The sequence below is a fragment of the Panthera leo genome, chromosome B3 (genome assembly GCF_018350215.1).
Source record: "Panthera leo isolate Ple1 chromosome B3, P.leo_Ple1_pat1.1, whole genome shotgun sequence".
In the NCBI taxonomy this organism is placed as follows: domain Eukaryota; kingdom Metazoa; phylum Chordata; class Mammalia; order Carnivora; family Felidae; genus Panthera; species Panthera leo.
In genome coordinates this window covers 122,309,917-122,332,283 of record NC_056684.1, presented here as the reverse complement: position 1 = coordinate 122,332,283, position 22,367 = coordinate 122,309,917, and the positions used below count along the sequence as shown (strand labels likewise).

At 44.3% G+C, this 22,367-nt stretch overlaps 1 protein-coding gene across 9 annotated transcripts in view; it reads right to left on the bottom strand.

The window, feature by feature from the left end:
• Positions 1-22,367, bottom strand: part of NRXN3 (neurexin 3) — a 1,573,300-nt gene that overhangs the window by 1,395,656 nt on the left and 155,277 nt on the right. The gene's annotated exons all lie outside the window — the stretch shown is intronic.

Genomic DNA, 22,367 nt, shown 5'->3' with positions numbered 1-22,367 from the left:
GCCTAAGTGGGCTGCCTGGAATGGTTTCCCTGGTAACGGGGTTCTGGCTGAGAGGGACATTGATTACCCCGAGGAATGAGTTTCCACTTGGAGGGAGACTGGGTGAATGCAAAAGCAGAGAATTTGGACGGGGAGGCAGGGTCCAAAGGGGCAAGGCAGTCACTAAAGACCTGGGAGGGGTCCCAAGCTTTTCCCTTTCTGAGATGGAGGAAAGTACCATGTAAACTTGTTGCCTTGAGGACTTGAAAATCAAGGGCTAGTGTTGAAATATCCCATCCACTCCTGACTCATGCATGCTCCTTATCAGGAGAACTGGACTGGTTATCAAGAGGTAGAGTTCTAGTCCCACCTTTCTTATTAGTTCACTGTGTGACCCTGGATACATCAGGTAAAAATCATGGGGGCTAGAATGTAGAGATTTTCTAAGGCTTGAAAGCTAAGGCCATCTGAGAAGAGAGAGGGCCAACTCAGACCATGACAAAATGAGAGAATTTCTATGTTAACAATTGTCCCTTCCCTTGCCATTCATATTTTTTAATTCTCCTCTCCTGTCTCAGATTTTCTATCACCAGTTTCCAAGGTTGCCTTTAAGAGAAAGGTTACCACCAGATTTGGCATTTCCACCACAAATGGAACAAATCTGAATGTTACATGGATGGGGACGAAGGTGCTCCATTGTTGCCCATGCTGAGAGCAGCTGGAGGTGATAACCTTGCCAGTCCCTTTCCTACTATGATTGTGTGATTCTCTGAATGGCTTATCCCTCCCCACCTATACTGCATTAATGGATGGTGGATAATGAATTCATGGGATCTCAGAGAAAGAGCAAGAGAAAAGCATTCCAGGCAGAAGGAAGAGCATATGTAAAGCCCCTGTGGCTGGAGAAGTAGGTTCATATGTGGCCTGAAAACCTGCCAGTGTGGTTAAAGAATTGCAAACATGGGAATTATATTGAGATATTGGGGGTAGGGGGAAGGGGCATGGTGGGCAGTGAGGCAGGCAGGAGCCAGATCAGGCAAGCCTTGTTAGTGGCCATGTTAGGGGTTTTATTTTTATCCTGAGTTTTGGAAGCTATTAGCCGGGGAGAAAGTGGAGGTAACATGACAGGATTTTATTTTGAAAACATTATTTAGTTAAGGACATGAGGAAACCAATTAGGAGGCTATTGTCATGATCCAGGCAAGGATGACATTGACTTGATGAACAATTTTCGAAAGGGGAGAAGAGCTGCCACGTAAGTAACCCCTCCTACTGCTTCCCCTGCTTCCAGGGAAAGTCTCTGGTTCATCTGCTTCACCTTGTTCAGCATCACCCCCTGGGACTTGGGTGCTGACCCTTAATGTCTCACCGCAGACGGTGGATTCCCTCCACCCTCTCAACGTTGCACTGACATCTTACTCAACTAAAAGCCTAAGAGTGTCCAGAGATTTTTGCAGTCCTTGTTCCCTCAGAAAGCACATAAACCTTGTTAATGGGTGTTGCATTTTTATCTCACAAGAGTCACTTGCAGTAGAGAGGAAATGTTTAGTAAACACTCATTGTTTAGGTATGATGAGACTAAAAACAAAAACTCCTCCCTTCTTACCACTGATGCCAAAAGGTAGTGCAAGCTGCACTAGAAACAGGAAAATCTGGCCCCGGAACCCTTCGTGTGTCCCAAAGTATTGCAGCCGCTGAGGAATACTTCCCTTAAATTTGTCCCAGTAATCACTTGAGATGGTATCTGTCTGGACTGAGTTCCTATTGAGCTGAAGGATAGAGGACAGAAAGAGGCATGTATGACTTCTGCAGCTCTCAAAGATGGGTGATTTGGTGGCAAATTTGGACATGGGATAGGAGAGGCTAGGGCGACAGTGTAGGGCAAATGTCTACTCTGGGTTTCAGATGGACAGAGGTAGAAAGGGAAATGTGGCAATCACACACGCTTTGACATTTCTCCGATCAGGAAGCTGGGAGGGGCCGTGACCCCTGACACTGTTCTGTGGCTGCTCTGACCAATAGAACACAGTAGATTTGATGCTGTGTGAGTTTCTCTTCCAGACTCCACAGTGTACAGAGGCTTCTCTCTTTTGAAGATACAGACCTAATTAAGTTGGATGATGATTCTTATTTCAAATGATGCTTCCCATTTCAGACAGATTTTTCTTATGGGTATAACTATTAGATGGCATCTGCTAAAATAAATAGCATAAAGTTATAGTGTGAATACTCACTAACAAGTTAATATCAATCAGAAATCAAGTGAGAATACTTTTCAAATAAAAGTGCAGGTCAATGGGAATAAAAGGACTTTATTTTTTAAGGTCTGATTTACAAATGACCTTTTTAAAGAATCTAACTGCAGAGTGAAGTTTTACCTCCATAAACAATCCCAGTAGACTCCGAAGCTCTTTTTGTATAAGAAACCAGAAGTTCACAATTATTGCAGGTTTATTTTATCCCCTTCTGAATTTCAATCTGTACCCCTGGGACCCATCTCTGAGGGTATAGAAATTGCCTATTTCCAGGTACAAACATCTCTGGAAATGTAGTTCTCCCTTAGTCCCAAGGCATAGACAACTCCAGGCTCTCAAGGCCACTAGGGGAAGGGACACACATAAGAAGAGTTTTGCAGAGGTTTCTGGGTTTTTTTTCTCTCCTCAAAATCCTTTTTTCTCCAGTCAAGGGGAGCAGCAGAGTGAAAAGTAAACTTGGTTGGGAACCCAGAGCCTGGATTCTCCAGTGTTCCCTGTCTTTCCCTAGCACTATAACCTGGACTAGCTACTAAACCTCTTCCTACCTCAGTTTCCCCATCTACCAACACAAAAGAACATGATGGACAAGGTAATCTGGCAGGTCCTTCCAGTCCCAAGAATCTAGGATTTTACACTTGTGACAGAGGGTAGGATCTGTCCTATCCAGTCATAACTTTGAGGAAGACTCAAACTCCCACCCCAATCACATCCTTCTTCCAATGACCCAAGCACTTGGCGGCTGTATTAAGAGGAGCAGGATGCTTGGTGAAAAGATGGGACTCAACCAGTCATACCAGCCCTCTTAGAGGAAGGAGTGGCTACCCCAGGAAGTTCTGGTTGATGCAAACCAAGATGGTGTGTGTAGTCACATACAGGTTACAGAAGACCAAAATTTCTTCTCTCCCTGAGTTCGAGAAATATGGTGCCCAACTTTCCATAGCTTCCCATGGCCTTCCCGATGACAGCAAACTCTCCGAGGACTGGCCCAGCCACCAGCTGTGTGCGCTCTGCTTACATTTAGGTCTGAGATGCCACAGAGGCCTACAGTCTATGAGACTTTTTCCAGTTACATCCTCACTCACTCCCTCAGCCAAATGTAAATCTCTCTTCTTTTATCTTAAGACCATTTCTGAGATGATGGAAAAGCCAGGGATTTGCTTTTTGTACTCTGATTTTCATACAGAGCAGACAGAGAGACAGCACAGACAGCAAATGCCCCCAAGGAGCCAGCCAGGAGACCAGGTTTCCCCAACAACAGGTCATGATAGTCTTAGGCTTCACTGGAACTCTCTAGAATCCCCAGGAGAAGACTCGTGATGGTGCTGGATGGGATTGGGGTGGAGGGGCTAAAATGGCAGTTTTTTAAAGTGCTCTGGTGCCTGTTCAGGGGTAAACACATAGACCAATGGACAGAAAAGAAAGAGACTAGGATTTGCAAGGGATCTGGGTACATAATGAAGGGAACACTATAAATCTGTGGGATTATCCAATAAATATTGTGGGGCAATTAGCTTTTAAAAGAAAAAATTAAATGGAATTATATTCCCTGTCTTGTACCACTTGCAAAAAATATTTTCTTTTTTTTTTTTTAAGATTTTATTTTTAAGCAATCTCCATACCCAGTGTTGGGCTTGAACTCAAAACCCAGAGATCAAGGGGTTGCACACTCAACCAACCAAGCCAGCCAGGTTCCCCTAAAAAATGTATTCCTGGGGCGCCCGGGTGGCTCAGTCAGTTAAGGGCCCAACTCTTGATTTCAGCTCAGGTCATGATCTCATGGTTGTGAGATCAAGCCCCACATCGGGCTCTGCCCTGAGAGTGGAGCCTGCTTGGGATTCTCTCTCTCCCTCTCGCTGCCCCTCCCCTGCTCATGCATGCTCTCTCTCTCTGTCATAAATAAATAAATAAATAAATAAATAAATAAATAAATAAAATGTATATGTATATATGTGTGTGGATATACATAATATATGTATGCATAGGAGCTTTTATGACACTGAAATAGGAAAATATTTATTAGAAAAGACATAAAAATACAACTCATGGAGATTCAAATTAACTTGACAATATCAGGTTTTAAAAATCTCTTTTTGGCAAAAGATACTTTAAACAAAATGTAAAAATGAGATAAAATGTAATAAGGTATTATTTATAAATATATATACACATTTGTACATATACACATATGTATTTTATATTTCATATACATATGTGCATGTACATATGTATATGTATATACAGAGAAAGGACCGGCATCCAGAATATATAAAGAACACTAACAAATCAATCCAAAAATTGCAACCCAAATGATGAACAAAGAATATGAACATGTAACCTAAGAGAAAAGGAAATCTTCAGGCCCATACACGGACATGAAAAGTTACTCAATATCTCTGATAATCAAAGAAATGCAAAGAAAAATCAGAGAAAGAAAACGTTATAAGGCCCATAATAGCAAGCGTTGGAAAGCACATGGAGAAACAGAATGTCCACTGCTGGTGGGGTTTAAATGGGTACAATCACATCAGAAAGTCTCTAGCGCTGTGTGCTAAATTTGAAAATGTATGTTCCTAAAAACCAACGATTCCATTTCCAGTATACATCCTAGAATGACCCTCATGCATGTGCACAGGAGAAGAGTGCAGAATGTTCATACTAGCTGAAATGTTTGCAAAGGCAAATAACTGCACAATCTAAATGTTCACCAATATGGGAATGGAAAAAATATCAGTGTGACAGAATACTATATAACAAACAAAACGGATATACTAGAGCTAAATGTATCAACACTAAGTAAAATTATTTGCAGAAAAGTATGGTAGCCATTTCCACAAATACTACATATGAATATTTAACATGAGACTATCATAGAAAAGCCTGGACTGAGATACATACCAGATCTTTAACAATGAATGCCTATGGCAGTGGAGTGGCAGGTGAAACTAAGCAGAGAAACTTTATTCTTAATTTAAAATTTTTTAGAATAAAAAATAGATTTGAAGAAAATCTGACAAAATGTAAATATTTGTTCATGCTGGGCAATGGGCACACAGGTATTTGTAACATTATTCTCCAGATTTTTCTATTTGCTCATAACCAAGGAAAGAAAAGCAAATAATGTTCTCACATTAAATGTAAACCCTCATACCCTAAATATGTCTACATTCTGCTTCCTCCACCTACCAGCCTTAGCTCAGACTCTCATCTCTTCTCTAACACACTGTTACTGATCTCCCTGCCTCCAGTTTCTAGCTCTACAATGTTAGCAGGATGATCTTCCTGAAATATAAATCTTAAAAAATTATAAAACGAAATGCAAAGCTAACTCTCTTAATATAGACCCTTCACTTTCAGAATAAAATCCTAACTTCCTTGCGTGATAGACAAAGTCCTCCATAATCTAGCCTCTGTTTCTCTCTCTGGCTCTAAAATGCCACAGTCCCTCCCCTTCACCACACACACACCCCATGCTCTGGCCACACTGCTGTCCCAGAATCCCAACTCCTGGATGCCTTTGTGGGGCACTCTCCCCCACCAGTTTCTGCTTAATGATGGTTTGCTCTTCAACACCGGGCCCAGGCATCACCTTTTGCCTGCATTCAGGGCTCCTTCCCCAGCCTCCCAGAGAGCCTTGTGCAAACCATTTCTGCAGTTAGCACGCCACATTCTAACCACTCTCTCTCCGGGAGGACTGCAAGCTTCCAGTCTGCAGGAACCACGTCTCATCAAGCTCTTTCCCTTGTGCCATAATTAGTGCTCAGTAAATTCTCAGATTGATAAATGAAAATAGGCATGCATATGTGAAACACCCACTTAGTACAAAGTATCACCCTAAGAGTTGTTTCCTGCCTGCCTTCCTTCATTCATTCATTCACTCATCCATTCATTTCTTGGACAATGACTAGGAATAATATGAAGAACAATAGCCCTCCTTTGTTGAGTGTTTATAATGCACTTGCTAGGCCTTGAGGGGGAACACAAAGTAAGGAGAGATACAGGCCTTGTCTTCAAGGAGCTTCTGGTTTTGTTGGAGAGATAATACTAAGAATCAGCCTGAAGTCTGTAACTATATAGTGTGTAACTGAAACCTAAAACAAGTAATGTCCAATTCCAGCTTTCCCTTAAAACATTTAGATATGGAGTTGTTTAAAAATGAACAAGAGGTAGAAACTGAAAAAGAAAAGAGATGGGGAATGAGAAAGGAGGGGAAGGCCACGAAAGTACTAACGCTCATTCCAAAGTATCCAGCTTCCTGCTCTGATGGGAACAGACACCGAAGCTGGAGCAGGCCCAAATCAGGTTAGGGCACCATGGATGCCTGCCTGTCAAAATGCCCCATATCCCCAGGATTAATAATTTAGGGATAAAGGGGGCTGGCACTGGCTGGCAACTTGGCCAGACAGCCCCAGCCCTTCCCCTGCACCAGGGCTCTGCTGTTCAAATCAATATTCGTTAGCAGGCAGAATGAGCTCATTTCACGCATGTTCTAATTAGACAATGGAGATTATTACAAAACACCTGCAATGTTTGTAATCGTTTAAAATAATGAGAATCAATATTAGCTTCCAAAGGCACCATATGGTAAATGTTCATTCCAGGCATGTGGTCCCTGATAGGCTTTCAATGCTTCAAAACTGATCATTAACATTTTTTAATTTGCAAAAAGTTACTCTTGGTTAATGAATTGGCTGCCCGTGTGCCCTATGCATGGTGACCGCCTATAAGTGATCATTTAATTGTAACATGGCCTCAGTGCCCACTGGAGCACGTGAGGTCTGCCGCAAAGGACATGCTCCAGGATCAAGAATATGCAAATATCCCACCACCAACTAGGCACTCCTCAGGTGTCTGATCTCCAAGCCCTTAAAGTGATGGTTCTCCAGTCACCCAGAGAGCTTGTGAATGGTGAGTCCCATCCCAGAGTTTCTGATTCGGCAAGCTAAGGGTGCTGCGTTTCCAGCGTGTTCCCAGGTGACGCAGATGCTGTTGGGCTGGGTCCCCCACTTGGAGAAGTGCTGCCCTACTAGGTGACACCCACCTCCTTACTCCAGGCTAACAGCTTCCCCATTGGCAAGAACTGCATGCAGAAAGTTTCTCCCATGTTCCCTGAGCAAACTTCCAGGACACCCCTGGTGAAATTGGCAGTAGGCTTCACAGAGCATGTGTTGAGCCAGACTCTGTGCTATACATTTCCTTATCTTGATTAATCCTCACCACAACCCCTTGAAAGGGGTGTTGCCACCACATTTGATAAAAGAAACTGAGGTACATGCTCCAGGGTCAACCTGGCTGATACACATTGGATCCAGATTCAAATAAGGGTTTTATGTCTCCAAATCCCGTGTTTCATCCACATCAGGGCACTGTCCAAATGACCAGAGAGTAAATGTGTGCCACCTCATTCCTCACCCAGAACCTGTGCCTCTTCATGCCTTGGACTCTCCTGACCACTACGTGATAGATACAAGGTGAGGAGGCTCCTTTTGCAAGCATGCAGAGGGTGCAAACTTGCAAAGCCCAGGCCAGGATTCACTCTTCTCCCTCTGCATCTGGTCATGAATCCTTCCCTCTCCATAAACTGGGCACACAACCCCTTCCGTTGCTTTGCTTCTACCTCTGATCTATTAACTCAGTGCTGCTCAACTTTGACCGTGCATGGGAATCACCTGGGGATCTTGTTAAACTACAGCCTCCAAATACACAGGTCTAAGACCACCGAGTAACATTTCTGACCTATTTCCGGGTGATGCCGATGCTGAGTAGCTTTCTACCAGTGTAGACATGGAGGACCTGGTATGGTGGAAAGCATGAGCTTTGGAGCCAAACGCCCCCAAGGTTCAAATCACTTCCAACATGTTTTTCCTTATAACTGAACTTCTCAGAACCTCAGTTTCCTAATCTCTAAAATGGGAGATTTTCTTCTAAAATCTCTAAAATCTCTAACACCTACCCCACAGAATTACAAGATAAACAATATATGGAAGACACCTAGCATCCCAGCACCCTCTCACTCCATCTACAAAAACCATCTGCAACTACTTCACCCTCCTTTGGTATCTCCCTTCTCTCACCACCTCTCACCCAAGCTTATGAGCCAGGGAGGTCTGACATTTTTACCCATTTTAATGGTGGGTAAATCATGGGCTTCTGATCAACTAACTCCCAAGCCAGCCCAGGGCCTATCTCAGATACAACCCCGGGCTCCTGGTTGCAAGCTGAATGCTGTCTCCCAGGCTGCATGGACCGAGGCCTCTAGCTTCCAGTTGGGTAGTGGAGAAAACACATGAACAGAGTCACCATAGGACAGAATCAGCAGAGCTCTGCAGGAGCCCTGAAGAAGTAATTGGCTCATACTCACCTTACCTTTTGTTGTCCAGAAACAGAAATATTGGAGGTGGGGGGGGGGGGCAGATTTCAGTAGTTACTTCAGTAGTTACACATGGTCTTATCTCTATTTGGAACTCCTATCTCATCCAGGGAGTGTCTTGGTAAAACACTCCTTGGGATAACACACAGGACATTAGCCCCAGGCAGTGTGCCTAGAGAAAATGTACAATATCAAAAGAAGGAACACAGATAACACTGAGAAATCATAGGTAGGATTTATAGCAAAGTTTGCTTACGGGCAGGTAAATTCACTAGGCTCCCTGAGCTCTTTCTTTTTCTTCTTCCTTTGATGTTTTAAAATACATAAGACTCTTGTTTTAAATCGTCCCCATAAAACATCTCCTGCTCCAGAAGCTGCAGCCAGGGATCCTACTAGCATCGGCATTTGTCACTGAGCTCATAATTCACAGCAATTCATAAACTTTTTCAAAATGCTGTGAATGTAACTTCAGGGGGTTAATAAAACAGCTTTCTACTCCTCTACTTCTTTCCATTGATAACTTATTCAAATCGTAATTGCCTGTAATGTGCTCCCTCTATCACATCACTGCTCATGCCTCATGCACTCTCCCACCCCATCCATCACCCCCCGCCGACTGTCAGCCAAGCCCTCCTTCCTGCCTTGCATGCAAAAATGTGACGGCTTTTCTTCTCACATCTAGTGGACAAGCCCTTGCCCACAAACCACCCTCTCCCACCGCTTCCCACTGGTCTCCCAGATGGGGGATCCTGCTGTCCCCTGTCCACTCAGCGGCAGGCGTTTTGTCTCAGAGTTATCTGTGACCTAACCATGTGACTCGTGGCGTGTAGGTTTGCCGGGTTAGGTGGTGTGGGCAGTTATCAGAGCATGTGCAGACAGTGTAATAAACAGTGAGGCTCTTCTGGGTAAGGTGAGATGTTGGATGGATCACAGATTTAAAAGTCAGAAGACCTCATCTCATCCCAGCTGTGTTGTGAACTCTCTGTGTGAGTGTGGGTAAACCACTTAACCTCTCTGGGCCTGTTTCCTCACCTAGAAAATGGAGGCCATAATACCTGCCCTCCCTATTCCACAGGACTGCTGCAATTGTTTCAAGGAGGGACTGAGGTTATTTCTGAGGCTGTCCTTGACTCACACAGAGTCTAACATTTCCCTTCAATTATTCCCCAGTGGAGAGAGCAAGTTTTCATGTGAGTTCTTAAGATGGGACCAAGTGGGGAAGGAGGTCATCAAAGTGGGACCCATCTTCTAGAAACAGATAAAAAAGATATTAGAATTGCTCCAATTGTTTCGTGTTGAGCAGATGGGCATCTGATTCTGGTGACCCCCAAGGTGGCAAAACAAGAGGTCAAGGTTGTGGCAGGGACCAACCAGTGACCTGGGGCCTGATGGGCACTGGGGCACAAATGCACAGGGTGCTGTCCCTTTTCCCTCATTGCCCCTGCCTCAGATCTCAGCGTGTAGCAATGGTTTCAGAGCCTCATTATTGGGCTCTGAAGGACCTCCCCTCTCCTAAGCATCCACCTCTTAAGCTCAGGCTTGCGGAAGAATGGAGTTACAGCCTTTTGCGGCCTTCCCATACAAAAACACCCCCACCTTCTCAGAAGTTCTGGTGTGACACAAGCCACCCCAGGCCCTGCAGAGTTCTCAAGTCAACATGCCATTCGGGGGCCTGTCGCCAGGGATCTAGCTGATGGCACAGAAAAGCAGCATCTTTGTTCCCTGAGGTTCTTTGGAGTTGCAGCCCCTCTCCTCCCCCCAGCCTTGTTAAAATTCCCCCCAACAAGTTGCAGTCATAGGTTTGCCCAGCAGGTGCCAGAATGTAAAGGAGAAGAGGGAGGGGAGATCTCGGAGATTACCAAGAGACCTCCCAGGTACCCCATCATCCTGTAATGGGTTCCTCTTTAGAGCATATGGGGGAAACTAACTGGTTTCCCGCACCCACTGAGGCTGAGAAGGACAATAAAATGAAGGGGAGGAGCAGAGAAGAGGAGAAGTCTCTAGATCCCACAGCGAAGTCTCTGGCCTTTTGCCTGAGCCTCTGGGAGCCCCTAGTCCCTTAGGAAGAGGCAGGTGTAGGAAAATGCTCTTTTCTGCAGCTGTTACCACTTACCACAAATCATTTATTTCATCTTCTTAGCAAGCGCAAAGTGTACCCAATCCCACCAACTGCTTTCTTAAAATCTTAAGACTTAGCATTCTCTGGTAGGACTTCCTCCCGAACGAGATTGCCTTCCTCGTGTGATTCACATTAGCAGGGAGTCTGTTATTAGCTTGATATTTTATCTCTGACACTGTGAGAAATATTGCTGCCATAAACCCGGGTGCCCTTAGTAAAAGCTGAACTACTTGGCAAAAGCTAATAAAGTGAGGAACGATGAAAGCAATTGGCTATGAATACCTAAGGAGCAAACATGACAGCTGCCCCCCAGGCTGGGCCATAGGCATGCGCACGCACGCACATACACCCTCCAGTGTCACCGTCCCTAGGCGCTGCCACAATTGCCTTTTCTCCTGACTTACCTGAGCCATTCTCTCCCAACCCAATGCCCTACAGCCCAAGAGTCTCACTTCTTTATTCCCGAGAACTGGTGGATCCAGGCTTTCTAAACCATACCAATGTTAGTGCAACGGCTGTCATGCTTCAGAAGACACAGGAAATGCCTGGGGAGCTTGCAGAGAATTCAGATCCCCAGCCCTTAGCACCTCCAGAGATTCTGAGAGCAAGGTGGGGTGTGGGAAACTGCGTTTGTCACAAGCATCCCCAGGAGGTCCAAGGGGACCAGACTTGGGTGAAGGCTTATTAGCAGAGACACAGTGAGCAATTGACAAGCAGGGTTCTGCCCCTGCACCACCATTCAGTGAAGAGTGGACTCCAGAACAAAGGAAAGCTGACTCAGCCCCCATTTCGGAAGATGTGGCTATCCAAGGGCCCCAGAAGGCCTCCGATGAAAGCAGCCACATCAGAGAGGCAGCTTCCGCCATCCTGAAGGCAGGTGCCAGCCTGGCTTCTGGGCATGTGCCTCATGTGCAGGAGGAAGGGAGGATGCTTGCTCCGTTATATTAATGAGCATGTGCTGTCAGTCAGTGAACGAGCCCAGAGGAATTTCAATCAAGTCAGCGTCTCTTCCTCTGGCTTGGGCTACCTATTTAAGAAACTTTGCCACGTGAGAGAATCCTACGTGGTAGGTGAAGGTAGATGCTGATTGGCACTCTTTGGTTGAGGGACTCCAATATGCCCAGAGGTAAGAAGGTCGGGTGTGGTTCCCAGGATAATCTTATCCACCAGCTGCTTCCGGTGGCAAATAACAAAAAGCACAAAACCACAAGCTGGACCAATAGTAACTACACAGCATGTGTCTTTTTCACCGAGAGAGAAAGTGCCGGGAAAATGGGGGTAGGATCCAGCATAATGGATAGCAAGCCATCTTGGAGCCAAAGAGATGGCATAAGGCTATGGTTCTCAACCCTGGCCACAGAGTGGAATCATCTGAGGAATTAAAAACTAATAGTAACCACCAACCCTAGAGATCCCAATTCTGGGATCTGGGATGGGGCCGGGCATGGGTATTTTTTTTAGGGTTCCTCAGATGATTCTAACATGCAGCTAGAGTCAAGCATCACTGCTTAATAGAAGTTCTGGGGACTTTAAGGCTGTGTGCTCCATCTTCCCTGCCACTGAACCTCCTGGGGAGTTTTACAATATATTGATGCTGGGGTCCCCTGCCCAGAGATTTGGAATAACTGGCCTGGGGACTTTTAAAATCTCCCCAGGTGATTGCGATGTGCAGCCAAGGTGGAGAACGAATGGCTGGAAGACATTTCCTGCTGACAGCTGCCCGTCCTTTGTCTCTGGTTTTAACCAAGCCATCTAGTGGGAAGCACTAGATTTTGAATCAAGAGAGTGAATTTTAAGCCTTAGCTTTGTCACACACTTGCTGTGGCAATGTAAGCAAGTCATTAACACTCTAGGCCTCAGCTCCCTTCTGATTCTACCTCGCAGAGTTGGTATAAGAATTAAATAAAATCATTTGAAAGTAGTCTGAATAGAGTAACCTGCCCTAAAAACATTACTGTACCCTTTCTTAGCCAAACTTCAGTTTCTACAGGGTTTACCTCTCAGCAGGAAGGGACAGCATGTACAAAGAGGAAGGGGGCCCCAGGGGCAGATAATGACAACAGTGATGCTTTGATGTTTGACCATCCTTTAATTTGACCTCACCCTAGATAAAACCGCGAGATTATGATATCCCATATTAGAGAAGAGGAAACAAAGGCTCAAAGCCCCATCTCACTGTGGCTGTGGCAAAAAAAAGGGGGGGGGGAGGGGGAAGGTGGGGGGAGAAAAAGGACAATCTAAGTATTGTTAATCACATTTTTAAAATGCATATAAGTGAGGTACCTGGGTGGCTCAGTCAGTTGGGCATCTGACTTCGGCTCAGGTCATGATCTCACAGCTCATGGGTTCAAGACCCATGTCAGGCTCTATGCTGACAGCTCAGAACCTGGAGCCTGCTTTGAATTCTGTATCCCTCTCTCTCTGCCCCTCCTCCACTCACGCTCTGTGTCTCTCTCTCTCAAAAATCAATAAACATTAAAAAAAATTTTAAATGCATATAAGGTTAACAGACTCAGTGAAGCAAAATATACTATCAAAGACACAAGTGTCCCACCATACCAGGGGAGGGGACTGGGAGAGGGCCCCTAGAAGCTGGAGAGCATAGCAGGAAAGGCTTTGGTGCCCTGGACTCATGAATAATAAGGGTCTAGAGGATTTGAACCCCAATACATTAGCCATGTGACTTTGGACAAGTCAATACAATTCTCTAAACCACAATTATCTGTAAAATTGAGAAAATCATAGTACCTGGCTCACAGAACTTCTGTGAAAGCATTTAATAAGATAATGAATGCGAAACACATAATTTACCTGACATATATGAAGCACTCAATAAATGGTAGCTGTTATTTATAATCATTATTATTACTATCACCAATCAAACCACTGTCACCATCAGCAAGTGCCAAGTGAGCATATAACTGTGTAAAGTGCCATGAGATGTGGCCTTAGGAAGCACCCCCCGCCCCACAACCTATATAGAAGTATCTAAGTATCTAAGTATCACTTGTGGCAGTCCCTCCTATCTCAAGTTCAAGTAGAACAAAACGGATATTCCTTTGAGACTCTTCTAACTGCCTTTGAGCTCAATGGAGATATGTGTATTGTCACCAAATCATTATTGTGGGAATGGCTCATCTGAGAGCTCATTATCTCCCTCCATCTCTATCCCGGTTTTCCCAGAACTTCTCAGAAAGTTTCACATCCCAGGAAATCTCTCTGACTCAGGCAAACAGGTCAGTTGATGCAGCAACCTCTATTCTGCACACCCAAGTACTCTCCAATCACATGAATATTTAATGATTGACATGGGCAAGCATACTTTAAAGGTGGAAAGCAAGGTAAGGATCAGCTGTCCTATACCAGACCAAAGTACAAGTGAATGATAGCCTCAACTTTCCTATTTCAGGGTCCTCTTCTATTCCCCTTCAAGAGGGATCCTAAATACACTTATTCTGGGATGTAAAAGCTGTTTATGAGCATAAACGATTCCTAGTTTGGGGAATTTGCATTTCAACAGAGAACCAAATATTAGTTGAAGAGTTGAAGTAATTACGTGCAAAGTAGGAGATGTGTACTTGAGGGTGAGGGATTTTGGACAATTCTGAACCCCTGAAACCACAGACTTCTAGTACAAGGGATACAAGCCTTCCTTTCCTTGCACCAGGGATTCTCATTCGAGAAAGGAGCACATCAGAAATCATCATGCCCAGGGGTCAGCAAATTACAGCCTGCGGTAAGCCAAATCCTGTCCACCGTCTATTTTTGTAAATAAAATTTGATTGGAACACAGCCATGCTCCTTTGTTTACATTTTGTCTATGGCTGCTTTCCTGATACATCATAGTTGAGTAGTTGTAGCAGAGACCCTATGGTCTGCAAAGGCAAAAAATATTTTATTCCTGGCACTTTACAAACCAAACTTCTTGCTATTTAAAGTGTGGTCCATGGGCCAGCACAGGACATCACCTGGGAGCTTGTTAGAAAGGCAGAATCTTGGATCCTATCCCAAAACTTCTAAATCAGAATCTGCATTTTTAACAAATGTCCAGGCAATTTGTGTGCATATTAGAGTTTGAGAAGCAAACCTAAAGGGCTTTTTTCAAAATATTTATGCCTTGGACTACATTTTATGGACACCAGTTAACTTCTATAGCCCCCATCCATGACCCCATAAGAATGCCTCCCTTGGACAGCCACTATTATCACAGAGCTGTGAGATAAAATATAAACTATCCAGTTAAATTTGAATCTTTAAAAAGCAACAAATGCCCTTTTTAGTATAAGTATCAAATATTCCATGAGATATACTTATAATTTAAAAAAAGTTTTGTTTATCTGAAATTCATATTTAAAATACAGGGCATCCTGTGTTTTTATGTGCTAAATATTGCAACCCATAAATTGGGAGTTTGATACTTAACTAGAATAGCTCACCCAACTCAGGAAAACACTCTACTTATTATTATTGATTTATTATAAAGGCTACAACTCAGGAACAGCCAAATGAAGAGATACATAGGGCAAGGTATGAGGGGGGAGGGGTGCACCAAACTCCCAGCACCTCACTGTGTTCACCAACCCAGGGGCTCTTGGAACCCAGGGGCTTATGGAGGTTCCATTACAGAGACATGATGGATTAAATCATTGGCCATTGGTGATTAACTCAATCTCCATCCCTTTTCCCCTTCCTGGGGAAGCTGGGGGGTGGAACTAAAAGGTCTAACCCTCTAATCAAGCAGTTGGTTCCCACCCTTGAAGCTATCTAGGAGCCCATCAAAAGTCATCTCACTAGCATAAACTCCGGTATCTTGAAAGGCACTTATTATAAGTAACAAAAGATGCTTCCCTCACCTTTGTCATTCAGGAAATTCCAAGGGTTTTAGAAGGTCTAGGTGCCAGAAATTGGAGATGAAGAGCAAATACATATTTCTTACTGTCATCTCTTATGTCACTATGTCATACTTCCTATGACAATTTTCCTGCAAATAATTTTTCTGTTTTTTTAAGTTTATTTATTTTGTGAGAGAGACAGAGAGAGAGAGAGAGAGAGACAGAGACAGAGACAGAGCACAAGAGCAGGAGAGGGGCAGAGAGAGAGGGAGAGAGAGAGAATCCCAAGAAGGCTCTGCATTGTCAGCACAGAGTCTAACATGGGGCTCAAACCCATGAACCATGAGATCATGACCTGAGCCAAGGTCAAAAGTTGGACAGTTAACTGACTGAGCCACCCAGGTGCCCCGCCATAATTTTTCTTATGTGTGCATGCCACTTCTCCCATCAACAGATAGTCTGTTTCCTTCCCCCTGAATCTAGGCTGCCTTGAAACTTGCTCTGACAGGTACAAAGTGGCATAAATGACACTGTGCCAGTTATAGGCCTAGCTCTTAAGGAGCCCGACAATTTCCAACTTCGTTCTCTTGGAACCCAGCCACCATGCTACAGGGAAGTCCAGGCTATCCTGTTGAAGAAAGGGGCCACATGAAGAGGCTCTGGAAGAGAATAAGCCATATGGTAGAGACAGAGGCCTCAGGCAGGGGAGAGATATTTTCTTAATCTTCTATCCCAGCCTATCTGGCAGATGAAGGCAGCTGTATAAATGACCCCAGCAAAAGTACTTGGGGCAGAACTTCTGAGTTAACTCACATAATGATGAAAAATAACAAATTGTTGTCATAAGCAATCTTTTTGTTACACAGCAATAAATAGAAGATAGACTTCCACTGTCCTGAGTTAGACACTTGACTTCATTCCCAAAGGCCCCTTCCTGTAAGGCTATATTGGGTAAAGGAAATAGCCATCCTCAAACCTAAAGACCTAAGAAGCATTAGACAGGTCTTCTTGAGACAACATGGCCTTACTTTCCTCCATTCACCATCCTAGAGGATGTAATTCTGTTGTCTGCCAGTTGGTGGCTGGTTTTCTCAATTCCCTCTTGGACTTCCTACTTCAAATCAAGCTTTTGATGAGCTAGTATTTCCATGGCATGCTTCCCTCCCAGGAACTAGTGCAAGCCATTGGATGAGAACAGCATTCTTCTCTGCCATCTCTTCACCCCTTCTGCCTCTATGAATTCAAGCTGTTGGCAGAATACATCCTGCCGTCTTCTCAGTTATTGAAGGTTCTAGGTTAAAAGGAGTCTAGAATCCCTCTTCCCACCTCCCTGTGGGGGCACTTCTCCATCCCAATGCCCTCCATCTACTTTTCCCTTCTTCAGAAACTCCAGCAAAATGGTCCCTCAGCATCCTCGTTAAGCAAGTCCCTGGTAGTAATGATTGGAGCCAAACTAACTGCAGAAAGATATATACTTTTATGTGGCATCTCAACATTCAGGAAACTCATCTTAAGGGCTCACATGTGTGCAGAGCAGGAATCAGCTAGGTGCTCCTCTCTGCCAGCAGTTTAAAAGAGGCATTCCCCTCTTGACTCCAAAACAATTGGTAGACCCATGTATCCACCCAACTCCAAAGTTACATGGCTGGAAGAATCCTATGTCTGAGAAAGAGTGACCCCAGGGTCTGCTGACACCCTTTTCAACTCATACTTTCAGATATAAGCAATGCCATACATGCACCTCCGGTCCAGGGTCCCTGGTCCCTTGCCTTGTTGCCACTAACTAGGTCTGCTTGTTACAGCACTATGGAAGGGTGCAAAGACCTTTGGAATGGCACCAACCTAAATTTGTACCCCATCTGCTGATTAGCTTTGAGACTTTGGGCAAAATTCTGAATTTCTCTGAGCCTGGTTTCTTCTTCTGATAAAATGAGTGAAAAATATCTGCTTCCCATCAGACAATATATTTTAAAGACTAGGTATAGTGCCTACTATGTGGTAAAGATTCAAAAATAATACTTCCCTCTGTCTTTCCACTTCTACAACTGGGTCGTCACAAAGCTTAACGGGCCTAAAGACCCCCAGACAATTATTCTATTTACCCTAACAGGTGTCCTTGTCGAATGAGAAAAGCCACTCATTATGGCCAATCAGGCCATAATCTTGCCTTCTTTGAGAAGCAGTGTGTCCAACACAAAAAGCAAAGATTTCTGTCAGGGGCTCTGACTCTGTCTCAGCCTAACCTCTTCCACACCTTGCACATGTCACTCAGCCTGTCAAAGGCCCCTTCAAGTGTTGAATTGTGAAGTCCAAGATTGTAACCAGAGACTATATTTTCCTGGTTTGGATGCTGCTTCTATTTCTTTGTAAATCGAATTCACCCCAAGTTGATTAGTCCTTATGCTTAGCATATTTTACCCATTTTTGGAATCCCAGCAAGTTCCCTGCCACCCTGTGCCCCATAAGTCTGTCATTTCCATTCCTGGACTGGTTATCAGGTAGGCCCTGGGTATGTGGCAACTGCTGGACCCATTGAGAAAGAAGGTCCCCACGTCCCCACCTGCAAACACAGGCCCTGGGGTTCTAGTCCCCCAGGTACTTTGAGGCAGCTTCATCAGGTAGGAATGTGTGCACTGATGGAAATGTTCTATAATTCTGTGCTATTAGTCACTAGGTGCATGTGGCTATAAGCACTTGAAACGTGACTAGTGAGACAGGGGAACGAAAATTTAAATTTTCTTTCATTATAACTTATTAAAATATAAATAGCCACATGTGGCTAGTGGCCATTGTATTGGGTCGTGCAGCTTTAATGGAAATGTTACAGAGAAGCAGCTTAAAGGGCAGAGCTGGTGGGAGTCACAAATATGTCTGCAGACGACATTTACTCTGCTGGGAATGATTTATTCTTTGGGGCCAGAAAGGTCTGGCTCACTCTTAGTAATAACAACCTAATCGCCAAGGAGAGGAGAGAAATATACAATACATGCCCCGACTCTCCATCCTCCCACAGGTATTCACCTGTCCGTTCACCTCCTGCCTGGGCACTCCAAAGTCACCAAGCTCCAGGATAACCTAATCTGGCTCAGAAATGACCCTCAGGATCTTAAACTTTGACTGTAAGCCCATCTTCCTATATACTTCATTGACCCCAAACATCCTTTATTCATCTCTTCAACTCACAGTGCTCTGAATAAAGGAAGTTAAAAAATAAAGGCCTCTTGGGAAAATAATATCAAAACTAGTACCACACACCGTGGCCTTTGCATGGCTCCAGGAGCAGAATAAATTAGGATGCTTGAAAGAGAGAAATTTTGTTTAGATCTTAAGCCTTTAGAAAACTCTCCAGTGCTACTAAGACACAGGGTTGAATAGCCTTTGCAACCTCAGGGCGGGCCCTGTGCACTGGCAAGAAGCCACCAGTCAATTAAAGACTGCTTGGCTCCCTCCTGATGATGGAGGCAGGAAGCTGTCCCCAAGCCCAGGTCAGCATTTACTTTATCATCCCCAGAGATGCTCTGCCTTCCCAGTGCCCCTGCTCTCCCCATTACCTTCCCTTTCTCCCATAACCCCTGCTGCCTACTTCACTAATTATCATTGGTACTTACAACACAACAAGATCCATAACTAGGATAAGTGACCAGTGCTTTGTTCCAGGACACCAGAATTTAGAGCGTGTGGAAATGGGTGGTGCCCCTGAACTGAAGGTCAAAGACAGGGGTCATGCAACTTCCTCTCTGTACAATCATGGAACCCACCATCTCCCTCTTTCATTTGGTTCTTTGCTCTCTATGGCCCAGTATGTCCATTGCTATGAAGGCATACTTGATACCTAGCCCCAGAAGCGAAAATTACAGCAAGCTATGACTTCACATCTCAAGATACCACTGAGGCAGACACCAAATGTACTTGAACAAAAATTGGGGCTTAGACTACATTCCAGAAAATTCTTGGAAATTAGAAATTAAGAAAATTAGAGTAGGACCTGGGTTATAAACATATATATGACCCAACACCCCTGAAATGTACACACGGAGAGACAGAGGCACCTAAGGATAAATGAGTTGTCTTAACCCTAGCACAAAGCCATCGTCCCAGTGCAATGCACTGTATCCAACAGGATGCTGTCCCTTGGCCATCTCCCCCAAAAGTGCTCTCATAGGAGGGCAGACAGGAGGGAGCCTTGAGGGGAACATATGTCAACATTTACTATTCAAACGTGTTTATTGAAACACCTGCCTGCTACGTCTCTAATGACTAACAGTCACTGCACACAAGTCACTCAACCACTATAGGCTCTTCCTTTCCTCCCCGTCTCTAAAATGTGGAGCAGAAGGCCTCTGCAAGTGCCAAGCACACACTTGCTAACTTGAAGCCTGGAATTGTCTTAGAGCTTCAGAGATGGAACTCCTTCTGGGGCCATAAATATAGACCCAGAAGCCCCTAGAATAGAAGCTTCCAAAGAGCAGGGTCTTGGTCTTATTCATCCATTTACTCCATATGCCTATAACAGTGCCTGGAACAAAACACATATTCAGGAAACACTTACTAAATAAATGAATATATTTAAGTATCCTTTTGTCTTCTGCACCAGTTCAAACTCAGGCCTGGGAAAGCCGGCATAACTTAAAGTCAACTGAGGATCAAGGACACAGGAGAAAAGGCAGCTACTGGCAAACAGATAATTAACACATTAAAGACAATCAGACCTATTCAAAGAACCCAGATCCAAGCCTCACTCACAACTCCAAGTTAAAGCATGGCAGTTCTCTAAAGTGTAGTCTCTAGAACCACCCACAAAGTAAATAAATACAAGCACCATATTAAATGCAGATACCTGGGCCTTCACACCAGACAATTGGGTCACTCTCTGGGAGAGGGGACCCAGGAATCTGGATTTAACTTGCCTTCCCCAGTGATTCAGAGGCACTCTGAATTTCGAAGACCACAGCTCCAAACTACATTCTCCTGAGTCTGCTTTGTGGAGTCCCTTTTTAAAATGGAAAGCTGGAAGTCTTTTGTGAACCCAGGCAAAACCTTCAGAGTTGGGGTTCTGGTTACCTTAGCCATGTTCTCTCTAGACTCACATTCTTGCCCATTAGCCTTACCTGATTGCTTGTACCTTCCCCACGGGTTCCCGAATTTACATTTCATGGAGCTGGAGACAAGCCTTTTGGTGGAGAGAGACTTCAGTCTCAAAATCATTTCTCTCATGATCCAGAGACCTCAGTAGACTGCAAGAGCCTCATGAAACACTTCCCCTTTATACTTAGCAAACTAAGGGGGCCGGAGGTGGGAAGTGGGGTGAGCAGGCTGTAGCTGCCTTCCTTTTGGCTACTGTAAGTTGTTTAATGCTCTTTTTCTGTTTTACTGGTGAGTTGAGGCTTTTGAACTAACAATATTGGTAATCAATCAATAGAGCAACTAAACACCCACCAGGTACAAAGCACTAGAAGGTGAGAGTGATAGAAAAGGAGCCTGAAGTAGCTTTAGGACAAGTTCTTACCCTCAAAGTCTCTACAGTCTAGCCTGAGAAATAAGATACAATATATGAAAATATAACTAATGATAAAAAAGAGCTGACAAAGAGCCTGAGGACTACAGACAAAGGGTGGAACTTGAGACTTTCCTATAAAAGCCTAAGAAAGAGAGAAAAAGATTTTTAAGGTGCAACAGACTTTGTTCCTCTCAAAGGAACCATTGCCCACTACTTGGCATTGCCCAATTATTTTTATCATTTCAAGTGTAGACTCAAGATATGAAGAGTATTTTCTGAACCTCAAAAGGAATTTGGAGAAAGAAGTGGAATTGTTCAAATTAGGAACTCCATGGGGTGATAGCCTAGAAAAGAGTCATCTTGAGGTGAGAGCCTGGAAGGATACCTCCCCTGTTTGAGTAAGGACTATCCAGGGGCCCATGAGGGTCCTGAGAAGGCTCCCACCCTGTGCCCACTGCCAACTAGCTCCTTTCCTGTTCCTCCATGGGGAATGACTCTCTGGTTCAACCTTCCAGGGTTCGCTAAGGATATAATGTCAGTGAAACTGCCCATTGTTCTGTCTGGTCCTAGGAGGTGCTTCAACAAGTGTTCATGGAATCTGGATGTCCCCTTTAAAAAGGGATTCCTGGGCCACCTGGGTGGCTCAGGCAGTTACATGTCCAACTCTTGATTTTGGCTCAGGTCATGTATGCGGCCTGCTTGGGGTTCTCCCTCTCCCCCTCCTTTTGGTCTGCCCCTCCCCTCCTTGTGCTCTCTTTCTCCATCTCAAAATAAATAAATAAACATTAAAAAAATAAAAAGGGATTCCTTCTACATTAGGCATACTGGATGTCCATCTTACTCCAATAGGGACAAAGAAACAGGACTCCCTTATTCCTCTCTTTCCCCTTAGAGGCCCTAAATTAATAAACATTCCCTTTCTCCTTCATCCAGGCAGTGGTCTGTAAACTTCTTTAATTTCCCACCTTGTTTCTTTAGAAGTTGTAACCACATAGTAAGCATATCACAACACATAGGCAAACAGAAAAATTTAAAGACAAAATCAAAGATAAAGAGAGGTTCTAAAATGTTCTTCCTAACATCCTGGTGGATCATCTTGTAGCCTCCTCAGGGAGCAGACCTTCCACCCCAAAGATACCTGAATCTAAACAGATAGAAACCTCAAAAAGGCAGACAAAGTAGAAGTCAGCCATGGATACTGGGTCTACCCAAATCTACTCCGGGAGACTGAGTTCTGTCAAAGGCAGGAAAATCTAACTAAAAACAAGTGATTCTGGTAAGTGCCCTGGCTTTAACTGCCATCTTTATATTGATGACT